Source organism: Pygocentrus nattereri, chromosome 1, assembly GCF_015220715.1.
Source record: "Pygocentrus nattereri isolate fPygNat1 chromosome 1, fPygNat1.pri, whole genome shotgun sequence".
Lineage (NCBI taxonomy): Eukaryota > Metazoa > Chordata > Actinopteri > Characiformes > Serrasalmidae > Pygocentrus > Pygocentrus nattereri.
In genome coordinates, this window is record NC_051211.1 from 11,032,584 (window position 1) to 11,043,084 (window position 10,501).

Here is a 10,501-nt window from a genome sequence, read left to right on the forward strand (position 1 = left end):
TTCTCTATTCCGGCGGATCGGAGGGAGAGAGAAGCCCTGGGTCGGGAAGGAGCCGCCGCCCGTCTCTCTCTCCTCACTTCACGTTGTTTACATCAATAGAGGGAAAATTGAATTCGGGCCGAAAGTTTTATTTGAGAGAGAGAGAGAGTGCTTTGGTAGAGAGACATAGAGTAACAACAGAGAGAGAGAGAGCGCCGGCCTCGATAAAGCAGTTATTAATCAGAGAAATAAAAAGTTTCCTGGTTGTTTCACGGCGGTTACATTCAGCAGGTACAGACACGCCCACAGCAACACACCTCAGCGGTTTCCCTGTTCCTGTCTGAATACGCGCACGCAACGCTGTGCATGGTGCTCTGTGATGAGACACTGACCCGGCTATACAAGCGCCGATGCACAGATCATAGGAGGATAAAAATAATTCAGCAGAGGGTGGGACGTGTAAACCAGAGGGGGGGAAAGTCCCCACCATCCCCACCGGCAAATCGCACCCTGAATATATCCCACCGTGATTGGTAGGTTCGTTCAGCTCCGCACACAACACTGAAAAGTGCCAATCATATCAAACTCGCGGGCCGCGCTAACATTAAACTTTCATATTAAGGCGGGGCCACAAACTATCGTCCCGAGGGCCGCAGTTGGCCCGCGGGCCGCGAGTTTGAGACCCCTGCTATAGATGCTCTACAGCTATCTAAATCATTTAAAAACATCCTGGCGATCATCTGTATGGTTAGGGTTAGGAGTAGGTGTAGGGTTTGCCTTGAAGTTAAGGGTAGGTTTAGTATTAGGGTTGAGGGATAGAGTTAATAAATTCTTTCACACTGTGTGGCCGTGGAGCGGCGTGGGTCTCCACTGACTGAGAGCTGTGGGACCCACTGTGGGACCCACTGCTCGCTGAGGACAGTAACTGAAGAACATGTGTGTTCACCTCATAGTTTCCAAAAGTCTCCAATAACACCAGAAAAAGTTGCTAGATTTGTCGCTAGTAGCTACAGGGGTGTAAAAAGTCGCTAAATATAGCGACAAAGCCACTAAGTTGGCAACACTGGTCTGAACTAGATCAACTCTAAAGGTACAAACTTAATGCAAACTGCTATGAAAAATTAACCACTAGAGGTCAATTGAGTAATAGACAGCACACAACAATTAAACCCAGACAAACACTCCTGCTAATTGGGTACACACTTTCATTACTTCTTAGCTACATTAGCCACAGCATAAAACTGAAGACGCAAAGTTCAGGCACAGAACTTGTCTGGGCTGCCTGGCTACATTTGGGGTAAAGGGAGCTAATTTTGTAAATTTCATTATTTGCTGAACTGTCACTTAAAAGTGAATAATGTGCTGATAAATGGCACTTTGCTCTCATTTTCTGAGATGATCATGAATCACAGAAATCATCAATATTACCATCTTAGAGATGGTTTGCTCTGGGCTAAAACTAATGCTCAGTAGAGAACATCCATCTTTATCTGTGCTGAGACCCTCTAGAACTGTTTGAAACTCTTACAGAAACAGTCCTTCACTTCTAAGCACTGCAGCTCAACTTACACAACTGAAAGTCATAAATAAAAATGCCAACTTGTACATCTCTGTACAAAAGTCAGAGACCACCCAAATGGCCATCTAGTTCCAGCGTTACCTTTCTATTTTTTTTAAGCCAAAAACATATTTAACAGTAAATTTCAGGAAAATTAAATATAATTTTTTTTTGGTATTGTGTCCACTCTTTGCCAAGTCTCAAACACATTCAGTGATATCTGGACTCAAATATGGACTCCGGTGTGGCCAGTCCATTATTCCTTATATCAGTGGCGTACGCACCAGTAGGCCTAGGTTGGTCTTTACAGATCACAGGCCTACCCAATCAAATGGGCACAAAATATTTCTTAAACTGCATTTTTTAAAATAATGAAATTTGTTTTCTCTGAGTGAAGCCGTTGTGTTGTGTCCACTCAAATCATTACACTCTCCACAATGCTCCATGTTTGCTTAGTCCTCCAATTACTGCCTAGCAACTGTTACTGTCCACCATTGCCCCAAGCCTTCAATTAATTATCAGGGCACCCGTGTTTAAATCTGAAGCACCAGTTGCAGTTTAAATATGTGACTGGGGACATTTACATTTTTAAAAGTGAACATCCATCCCACAGATTTTGTCATTTTCTAAACATCCAAAGTCAAAAACAAATTTAAACACTGTTGTCATCAGTTTTCTGCAAATTCACAAATTTGGTACTTACATTGTTCTTTTACTGCATAAGCTGACTTGGGTCAGAAACAAACATATAACATTACTACAATGCATCAAGTCATCACAGGTAAGACATAAATGGACAAGCACACTTTTGCCTATGATGGGGAAATATGTTGTGTACATCTCAGTATTTTCATCTCAGCCATGTCTTTGGGTTTACCAGCTGTGGCTATGCTTTAGCCTAGGTTGATTAAGTTCAGGTTTTTAAGTTTTCTGTGTTGAAGAGTGTTGAGGTGTCGGTTGGGTTCATGCAAAAATCCTGCATTGATTGATAACTGCTGTTTTGCATCAACTTGTTGAAGGTGACGATCAGGGGCTTTGGCTGAACACGTAGAAATCTGACACTCAGCCCATTTCATAACAGAACTGTTTTAGGAAAGGCAAATATTTTTTGATGTATGTAACAAGTCTTACAGAATCAGATGCTCGCAGATATAAAAATCAAAGGAGGCTTTACTGATATAAACACAATCCCATCTCAGTGTCACAGAACAGGCATGGGTCAAACTGATCAGGCAGAAGATAAACAATATCACACACATACCACCAAATACCAACCAGGTAAACAATCCAAAGGGCAAAGTCAGAAAACAAGGTCAATGGTCGTACACAGGAAGGTGAGTTAAAGTAAACGCTTAGTAGATCACAGGATGGATGCAATACCTCACAACATTCTACTCTAAAAGCCTGGGCTCTTATACTAAACTACGTCAGTCACATGGTCAACACCACAGGTGTCTCACATCAGTAATCCAGTGAACGAGATTGCTGACAGGTCATGTGAGGAGTCATGTGATTCCCCCATAGGATTCTGGGAAATAGAGTTCATATCCAATGAGGCACTCACAGGATGCATGACAATGTACAACACTGGGCTCAGTTTGGGCTGCTTTTCAAGCGAGTGATTTTTTATATACACGTTAAAATCAAATTTTGGTGTTTTAACTTAAAAAGGTAAATAATATGGCAGCCTTCACATTTTTGGATACCTAAATATTTTTTGCAGGATAAAACATGAGATAAACTAATAAATCAAATAAAAACAAAAAAAGATAATTTCAGAAAGTTTTTGCTTCACGCATGTGCTCTGCAGCACTGGGTTTCTGCTGGAAGAGTGTGTGCTAATTAGATACCATCCAACCAGGGGTTCAATTTCATGAAAAGAATGAAAGAACTTGACTGGCCCACACAGTAACCTGACCTTAAGCCCATTGAACACCTTTGGGATGAACTAGAATGGAGATTGTGAGCCAGGATCTCTCATCCAACATCAGTGTCAGACCTCACAAATACTTTTCTGGATGAATCAGCAAAAGTTCAGACAGTCACACTCCAGAAGACTGGAAGCTGTTATAGTTGCAAAGGGGGGACCAACTCAATATTATTGTCAATGGATTTAATATGGGATGTCATAAAAGCTCCTGTGGGTGTAATGTGTAGGTGTCCTAATACATTTGTCCATATAGCATACCTTATACCTTTAATCGTTGTAGAACATTCAACTTTTTTGTCAGCCGCCCCTGTGTGGCTTTTTTTTGCAGATTAAACAGCTTGTCCTGCAGTGTGTTTTTCACCATCCATCTGTTCTTCAATTTGAACAAGATGCCTAGTTTGTGGAGAGGAAAAGCATCCTCATGACATGATGCTGCCATCCCCATATTTCACTGTAGGGGTGGTGTTTGTTAAGAAATGTGCAGGAATGTAAGAAACCTCAACAGTAAATATCTGATCATGTAATGAGGGCACTCATATTTTATGGACAGTGTTTTTTATCAGTTTATCTTTGCCATGTATGCACAATGAAACTCAAGTCTGTTGGAAGTGCATATAAATTTCAGAGTAATATTTAAGTAGTCTGAAAAATTGACTGCAATTTATGAGTCAAAATATTAACATCAGCAATAAAAAAAAAAAAAGAAAATAATGATAAAAAGAACTGGGCACACAGAAGATCTATTTCACACTGAGAAACAAATACTGCAACTATACATTTCATTTAAATACTTTATACTACTGATATTTTAAATAACTGCCTAAAACAAATTTTAAAAAATCATAGCTTACCTAGTACAGTAGAAGCTCATATACTGCAATATTATTACTCAAACAGCCTGATATTAATCTGTTAGTAAGTTCTCAATATACAGTATAAACTTCTCAATATAGACTTTTTAAACAGTATCATATACACTCATGTGCAGAACAATGGCATCCTCTATAGGGAACACACTTCTGCACATTTTAGTGCAAAGTTACTGTATATTTGCTGAATACAACATATTGGGAAAAAATGAAACATAAAATGTGGCCTGTTGCAAAAGCCACAGCCCTTTTTTTTCCTCTCAATGTGGCCATTGTTAATAAATTAAACTGACACATAAGCAGTAACCCCACAAGGCCACCTGGGAAATTTCAACACAGGAAATATTGTGCATATAAAACCCAGTAAGAGTACAGCCACACTTAAAAAGAATATTCAGAGACATGGTTTTGAGTTGGATGGGCAATATTTAATAATCCTCAAAGGCATGATGCACCTCAATAGGTCAGAATAAGAAAACAGCACATACACCAGTTTATTAATACAATAAATGAAAATCATAAAAAGGAGCATATTGAAAGGAGATTTGATATATGTGTATTGTGTGTATATATATATATATATATATATATATATCAAATATATATATAGTTGGCACCTTAACAAAGAAGTCAGAGATCAGGCATACTGGCTGTTTAAGCTTAAAACAGGAAATGGTTACTAGTGTTGTAGTAATCGAGTCCGGTGTTCAAGACCATAAACGAGCAGTCTCGGTCTCATCTGTGTCTCGACCTCACCGGGACTCTTCCTCGCCTCAGAATTTTTTATCGAAACCAGCCGAGTCCGATGCCTCGGTGTGAGGTGACTCGAGGCTGAATTATTATAAACAGAATAGAATAAACAGATTAAGCAGTCCTTTCTCTGTGAGCTAAACTCTCTGAAATGCATGGCAGGTGTATTGCTAGGATACAGACTGAAGCAGCTGAGCAGCTGGAAAACAAATGAACTGAAAGTTTCAACCTCTGTTAAAACGAGTGATAACATTCTTTATTCTAGCACCTGTTCTGCTGGTATGACACGGGAAGTAATCATTTGTTTCAGTTTGTTATATTTATAACTGTTAATAAGGGAAGTTATTTATTCAGTTTAGCTCATCACTCGGCTGTGTGAGACTAACAGGGGTTCTGATAAAGTGAGCTCCTTTGTTGAAATGTCCCACCATAGCATGTATTTATAGGTAGAGCTCTACATAAAACTGCAGGTGGGATAGTTTGATAGTCTAAATCACAGACCAGCTTCTTGTTTAAATTTTTCCATTCCACCTTAAATGTTACAATCAAATCAGTTACAATCTGGTCACTCTGGAACATTACACTCAGGCACCATTTAAGGTGGAACTCCTAGAAAATGTTATATATGTGTGTGTGCGTGCGTGTGTGTGTGCGCGCATGTGTGTGTGTATATAAATATACGTAATAACTACAAACAAATTTCATTTTTATCTTTCATCTTAACCTGGTCTCGGTCTTGGTCTTGGCCACTCCTGGTCTCTGTCTTGACACAGAGTCCACTACTAAAAGTCTAGGTCTTGACTCAGACTCAGTGTGCCCCAGTCTTAGTCTTGACTCGGACACAGTAGTTATTTTATATCAGTAAAAAAGGGGCCGCTCTGAGAACTCCTGCCTCGTCACTGCAGACCCACCCACATACTTACACAGGGAAAAATGCTTGTGATTTCAAACAGTCCGAAAGTTACCAATGCAAGTAAGGTGCAGAAAAGTGAGTGAGAGAAGAGAGGGGAAGAGGAAGCATCCAAGACAGTAACCAGCCAAACAGGGAGGACACCGCACATGCTGAGATGCTCTATGAGAGAAAAGACAATCAAAGTGAATACCAACCACTTTCAACCAGCTAATAGACTCAAGAGGATGCTATACAGCCAATACACCTGAATTCCCCCCAAAATATATACAAAACAGAGGCAAATGACCCAACAACAACAAAAATAGGGAATGCACACCCAATACAATGGGAAACAGAAATATGGCAGAACCCAGAAAAACATATGTAAGCCCCAGCCACTAGGCCTATCAAACACCTCCCTTAAATGGTCCCAAAATAGTTAAACATGAGCTACAACACCACCTAGAGGTTGTAGTTGTAGAGGTTCACCAATCCCATTAATTCCCACTCAGGTCTGGTAAGAGAATTTGGTGGATTACCAAAGGTGAATTACAAAAATTATGACTTTATTGCACACAATATTATTTATTAGAAAAATCTCAACTCATAAAATTTACAACACAGAGCAGAAGCAGGCCAAAACCAGAATCGACTGTTACAGCACAACACCTTTAAGGATCAATGGCCATATAACTGGAAAATCAGCAGTACAACCACAGAATAAAATAAAAATGATTTACAATGATTAAGGGCTCAAATCAAACAAAACACACCGAAACAAAATATAAATAAAAGAAATAAATCAATACATAATTAAACACCACAAACCTATCAAACAAAACCACCAAATAAATTGAGAAAAATATAAATAAACACTAACAGTAAACTACTGCTTTCCGCTTCCTACCAGGCCTCCCAGGCTCAGAACTACTAATTAACAAAAAGACAGGTCACTGGCCAAAACAATAAAGGTTGGCACTCGACTCATTCAATTCTTAATTCGATAAAAACCCATCTTTAAATAAACCTTGCTTCTAAAAGAGACTAAAAGAAAGAAAGAAAGAAATAAATAAATAGGGAAGGAAAGAAGGGCAGCACAGTGGCGTGGTGGGTAGCACTGTCGCCTCACAGCGAGGAGGGCCTGGGTTTGATTCCCCGGCCGGGCGACCAGGGTCCTCTCTGTGTGTAGTTTGCATGTTCTCCCCGTGTCTGCGTGGGTTTCCTCCGGGTTCTCCGGTTTCCTCCCACAGTCCAAAGACATGCAGTCAGGCCAATTGGACATGTTAAATTGCCCCTGGGTGTGAGTGACTGTCTGTGTCTGTCTGCCCTGCGATGGACTGGCGACCTGTCCAGGGTGTATCCTGCCTTCCGCCCGAAGACTGCTGGGATAGGCCCTGCGACCCTGATGGAGAAGCGGCTTAGAAAATGGATGGAAGGAAAGAACAGTGATTAATTTTCACTGGCCAAGGATACCACTCCTGTATCCTCTAAAAAGTTCTGACACGTCTGCCTTAACAAGGGCTCCACTCCCCCCTCGTTACTGAGGCTGCTGTCCAATACTGGATACTGCAACTCAATGTAATCAATAAATGCGCACTTTAAAACCAGGTAAACAGGCATACTCTAACTTGATACTGTAACAGTGGAGCACAAAACCAATAAAACAGCAGAAACCTGAGTCTGGACCACAATGAGTACTAGCTTCATACACAGGACTGCAGTTACAATATACTGGTACACGCTGTAATTAATAAGCACATGCTGTAAGACCAGCCAACCAGGCCTTATGGTGACTTTATATTGTGACCAGGCTCACAACATAAGCAAACAAACAGCAAATACCTGTATCTGGGCTTCCCCGTGCACACAGCAGCTTACTCTTCCAGCTCTATTATCAGGGTTTACTCCAAACCGTCCAAATGAAGTATTAAAACACTGTTCTGTAGTTTAAGCGCACCTGGCGCTGCCTGCACATGTCCCCTGGCAGTGGACCAAACGATAGTTGAGGCAACTCTCACGAGACTTAAAACAAAGCCTGACACAGAGTTTCTGAAACGCTTTACCCTAGTACAGTAAACTAAATCCTGAATAAACAATATGAAAAAACAAACACAAATAACCTATGACTAAGCAACTGGGCCTAGGCTGAAAGAAGACCAAAAAAAATGAACAAGGTAAAACAGGCAAGACCACATGGGCTCCAATGAAAGGCTCTGTATGGAGCTAAAACACGTTGGACGCCTACTAGACACCCCGGAACAAAATGTGAAACAAAAATGAACAGAAACAGCAATGATAGAAAATACTCAGCATGTATTTACATCTCATTCAGTCTATTGTAATCAGTGTCAGGGCACTTTGAATCCCAGCTATGATCTCATTGGCCATGTATCTTACTACATTCTGTCTCTAACTGCTCTTGAAGCTTACTGCTCTAACATCTTCTGGTGCAAAGACAGAATTAAGGTGAAACCCCTACACAGTCTAACAAGTACAGATAGTGACTCAAACAGCATAACTGCACAAAACAAGCTGAAAGCTGAGCCTTTGCTGTATCTGACAGTGACTTAAAGGAGCTTTCGAATAATTCAAAATCCATGATCAAAAATTCTACATAATTTACTGGTTGAGATGTAAACAACATCATTTAGTGTGGTTTGATGTGAAATGCACCGTTCCAGAGAAAGTTACCTTACCTTCTTTTTACAGTGGTGGTGATAGGAACCGGGGTGCCAATGCCTATACTGCACATATAGCCATTTTGTTTACTATCCAAAATGAGCACTGAACAACACATATCTTAAAAGCTCATATATGTAATGTTGACACTGGTAAAACAGTGGTAAATTGAAAAAAAGAAAGCTTTCTTTGGCCACTATTTTGCCTTAGAACGGCCTTCATGTGCCTCACTGCCATGAATGTATTTTAAAAACTATATTTTAGACAAAACTTTATCTCAAAACTATGGTAAAAGAATGTCTGAGGCACCAGGTAGCATATTCATAACCATTCCATGTATTAACCTTCTGTGAGGGAGCTTTTAGAGGCATTAAATGCTTTGGACATCTGGTTCCCATCCTCATCACTGTGAAAAATGCTAACTCAACAATTTGCTCTAGAATGAAGCATCTCACTTCAAACCAAAATTTTCTGGCATCATTTGGGTCCAATTGTCATCTTAGAGGGGTCATTACAAATAAAGAGATTATTCTGACTGATACCCTTCATCCTATAATGAAACATTCATATCCTGATCAGGAGGGTCTCTTCCAGGAGACAGTTCCCAATTCAAGGTTCATTGAATGGTTTCATAAGCATTAAAAATTATATAAATCATATGCTTAGATCTTTGCAGTTACCAGATCTCAAACCACTTGTTGACAAACAGTGATCCATCCCTCCAATACGGTTCCAGAGACTTGTAAAATCTATGCTAAAGTGAACTGAAGGTGTTCTGGTGCCCCAACGTCCTACTAAGTCACTTTATGGTGGTCTTTTCTTTGTCACCCGTCTGTATGTTATGTGTAAAGAAAATTAAACAATCTGTGGAAGACTTACAATGTAGTGTAATGTTGAGGGGATCTGATGTGACTGTACGAGGAGGTTGAGGTCCTTCAGGTCCCAGATGCAGTTCTGCTTCACACCTGTAGTGAGCTCCATCATCAGCTCTGCTGGGGGAGATCTGGAGTGTAGATGATCGATTCACTGGAGTCTTGATGTGGTCAGTAAAGGTAATATTTTCCACTACAGTGTCTCCTTTGAACCAGCTCACAGTGAGGAACTCAACAGGAGCAACATTCTGAATGTCACACTGGAGCTCATACTGTCCACCCTCAATCATCAGCCCAGTGTGACCCACAGTGCTGATGGACACACTTTCTGGAGTCTCTGTAGGAAAGGATTTGATCCACAGAAATATTTAAGAGTAAATAAGTAATATATGAATGTAAACAGGTAAATAACTGTAAATAATAACATGGAGATACACTTTGTGCTGCATTATATCCACTGGTCCCCGAGAGGCCTCCCAGCCCATTCCCATGAGGTCAATAGTAGTGGAACAGTTCACTGAGGCTGCAGCTCCATATTCAACCACCACTTTAGGAGGCTGAAGATTGAGGGGAAAAACATCTGCCCAAACCAAATGAGATGACACATTCATTGGAAAATGAATCTGCATCACTCTGTTTTAATACTTTGGTCTTGGATGAGCACCAAATACTTCCACTACCACAAACACTAGATGTCAATAGTCACCCAAATATTCTCCATAAATTCATCCCAAAAATTTCTCTCAACCCACTTAAACAGCATTCAGCTGTTTCTACCATGAAACCATGCATTTTCAGAAAAGATTTAGGAGACTGCTGATGTCTAATGTTTGTGGTAGTCAGAGTTTTTGGTAGTGTTTGATACCAATGTTAGCCCCAGCTCCATTATTCCAGCACTAAACTAAAAGAGCTAACTTTAGACCAAACATGTCTTGGCTGATTAACCATGTCTGGAGTAAGTGGAAAACCATG